This window comes from Danio rerio, chromosome 11, assembly GCF_049306965.1.
Source record: "Danio rerio strain Tuebingen ecotype United States chromosome 11, GRCz12tu, whole genome shotgun sequence".
Taxonomy (NCBI): domain Eukaryota; kingdom Metazoa; phylum Chordata; class Actinopteri; order Cypriniformes; family Danionidae; genus Danio; species Danio rerio.
The window spans coordinates 34,986,572-34,990,462 of NC_133186.1; positions in this window are offsets into that span (position 1 = coordinate 34,986,572).

The following is a 3,891-nucleotide window of genomic DNA, read 5'->3' on the forward strand; positions in this document are numbered from 1 at the left end:
ACAAGGTGTTCTGGTGGTTGACAACATGTGCATTTTTAACACGTTGACCTCCAGTGTGAGTTCATTCATTCATTTTCTTTCAGCTTAGTCCTTTTATTTTTCAGGGGTCGCCACAGCGGAATGAACCACCAACTTATCCAACATATGTTTTACGCAGTGGATGCCCTTCCAGCTGCAACCCAGTACTAGGAAACACCTATACAATCTTGCATTCACACACACACACACACACACACACATACAAATTGGCCAATTAAGCTTATTCAATTCACCTATAGCACATGTCTTTGGACTGTGGGGGAAACCGGATCACCCAGAGGAAACCCACACCCACATGGGGAGAACATACAAACTCCACACAGTAATGCCTCTCAGTAACTTGCTCAGCCGATGCTATTACAGTGCTGCCTACTGAGCCACCATGTCGCTGTGAGGTAGTTATTTTTTTTTTTTTTAGTTAACTCATTTTAGAGTTGTAAAAAAAAATAGATAAACAACCATATACCAAAAAAGGTAGAATCTTGATGTTTCGAATGAGTTGTTGCAAAATGTAATGGTCACAGTTATGGGGCTTTTAAATATGTTATGTATGCCAAATAAAAATGTTATGTAGTAAATAAAACTGACAAAATGTTTTTTTAATTTTTTTTTTAATTAATTAATTAATTTATTTTTTAAGTTGTGAAATAAATGCCCAATGTGACATACAGTTGAAGTCAGAATTATTAGCCCCCCTTCATTTTGTTTTTAATATTTTGTAAATATTTCCTAAATGATGTTTAACAGAGCAAGGGAATTTTTACAGGATGTCTGATAATATATATTTTTTTCTTCTAGAAGAAGTCATAATTGTTTTATTTTGGCTGGGATGAAAGCAGTTTTTAATTTTTTAAAGACCATTTTAGGGTCAAAATTATTAGCCCCTTTAGTCTACAGAAAAACCTATCATTATACAGCAACTTGCCTAATCACCCTAACTTGCCTAGTTAACCTAATTAACCTAGTTAAGCCTTTAAAATATCAAGAAAAATATCTAGTAAAATATTATTTACTGTCATCATGACAAAGATAAAATAAATCAGTTATTAAAGATGAGTTATTAAAACTATTATGTTAAGAAATGTGTTGAAAAACATAATTCAGGGGGGCTAATAATTCTGACTTCTACTGTATGTAACATTAAAAAAAAATTATTATAAACGTCCAATGTCACATATATGTAACATTATAGATCTTTCACAAAGAGGGGTTGCTTTTCAAAAACAACTACAGAAACATATTGTAAGTGGTCTATTTCATCTGTTCTATATGCCTCATAATATTCCTATAAGGAGAAATTGGTCCGGGTTCTTATTGGTTAAAATGTAACTTTTATATAATTAAGTGTACTAATCTATTTTACATTTATTAAATAATGCAATTAAGTTCTCTGAAACAAAAACACAGATATCCAGATAGCACTCACCCATCCACTGATCATCAGTCACGCTCTGCAGTCCTCTGATACAGCCCTTAACAAAAACTGATTCCAGACCCGCTGCCTTCATCTGCCACAAGTCTTGATTTGCTCATGTTGGAGGCTGCTCACATGAACCTGACTCATCATCGGCCAACATGGGGATTCGAGCCGGTGTCTGAATTCATTGCGAATTCCTGCACACGGCACCTTAATATTCTAGAGATGCTTCCCCATTGTCATATCATTACAGGGCTGCCTCTGTAATGCAAGCCGTTTGAAGCTTCTCTGTCTCTAATGCCCTTTGATTATGCGCAGATAGAGGAGCGTTTGATAGTGCTTCAGCTGTAAATCTTCCCGTTCAGCCTCAATATGAGCTGCCGTATCCTTGACCTTGGGTGTGACCTTCTCGCCTTGATGTAGATGATGAGCTTTTGCCATTTTCTGAGAAGTGCTGCACATATGTCCTGGTCTGGATGTGTTTTAGTAAGCGTTTGTCAATCTTTCTGTGCATTTTTAGGGTCCAAAGATTTCTATTTGCTCTGATTTTCATTTTCTACTTATTCATTTTCTGCCCTGAAAGTGTCTGGCCAGCAAACATTTTAAGTACTAGAAACACCAGATTTGGCAGGATGGTCCCAAATCTCTCCCGCTACTTCAAGATGTCCTCGCTGCAGTCTGTATCACGATGACGTGCTGGATCAGGTTCAGTACATAGTGAACACTGTAACATCCATTCTACTGTAACGATTGGGGCTGGGGCAGGGGTAGATTTTAATAACTGAGGGTTGGGTTTAGGGTTGTGGTAGGTGTATATGTTAATAACAGTGAGGGTTGGGGTAAGTCAAGACGTTAATAACTGAAGGTTGAGTTTAAGGTTGGGGTAGGTGTAGACCAGGGGTGGCCAACCCTGTTCCTGGAGAGCCACCTTCCTGCAGATTTCAGACACACCTGCCAGTAATTAACACATGGTGTTCAGGTCCTAATTGATTGGTTCAGTTGTGTTTGATATGGGTAGCAACTGAAATCTGCAGGAAAGTGGCTCTCCAGGAATAGGGGTTGGCCACACCTAGTATAGACGTGAATGACTATGAGGGTTGGGGTAGGTGTAGACGTTAATAACTATGAGGGTTGGGTTTAGGGTTGGGGTAGGTGTAGACGTTAATAACCATGATACTTGGGTTTAGGTTTGGGGTAGGTGTAGACATTAATAACTGAGGGTTGGATTTAGGTTTGTGGTAGTTGTAGACATTTATAACCGCGAGGGTTGGGTTTATCGTTGGGAAAAGTGTAGACGTTAATAACTGTGAGATTTGTGTTTAGGGTTGGGGTAGGTGTAGACATTAATATCTATGAGGGTTGGATTAAGGGTTGAGTTAGGTGTAGACATTAATTTCTGTGAGAATTTGGTGGGTAGGTGTAGATGTTAATAACTGTAAGGGTTGGGTAAAGGGTTGGAGTAGGTGTAAACATTAATAAGTGTGAGGGTTGGGTTTAGGGTTGGATTGGTGCAGATGTTAACAACAGTGAGGATTGGGGTAGGTGTGGACATTATTAAGTGTGAGAGTTGGGTTTAAACTTGGGATAAGTGTAGACATTATTAACCTCAAGGTTTGTGTTTAGGGTTGGGGTAGGTGTAGACATTAATATCTGTGGGGGTTGAATTTCAGGTTGGGGGTAAGTATAGACCAGGTGTGCCCAAGCTCACTCCTGGAGGGCCAGTGTCCTGTAGCTCTAACTTGCCTCAACACACTGCTTGCGCATGCACTTCCACTATGTATTGGACCTGATCCAGTATGTCATCATGCTACAGGCTGCAGCAAGGACACACTCCCCTACTCAGCAATACCCCCCCCCCCCCCCCAATTTGTTCTGTAGAAGGAGCTATAACTTATAACAAATATTCCTGTACTTCACGACCTTTAGACATAAGTACATCCTGTATAGAATGATTTTGAGTAGTTTGAATGGAATTCAGGCATACTAAATCTGCCACTGGACATGATCGCATTATGTACCTGCTTCAGTTGGGCGACTTCACTCGCATTCATAAATTCACTTGCTTGGCCATATGGGATAATATAGTGTGCATTAGATGCACACTTCAAAATCTTGCAGAAATTGTAGGTAGTAGGCACTTCTCTTGCAAGTTTTGGATACTATGGATTTCGGACATACTGTATGTTCAAGTACAGTTATACATTTAACTTTGTTGTCTCGTGCCTTCTTCTGTTGAACAACATTTGCACATGTTGTATTCTGTCTGCAATTTCTATGGTTTGGGCTGTAACATCATGGAAAACCTTAGGCCTATACTTGATGGGCGCATCACTTCCAAGAACTAATCAGGGGGACAATGTGCACCCAGTGGTTCAAACATTGTATCCTGAAGGCAGTGCCATGTATCAGAATGATAACGCATTAATACTCACTGC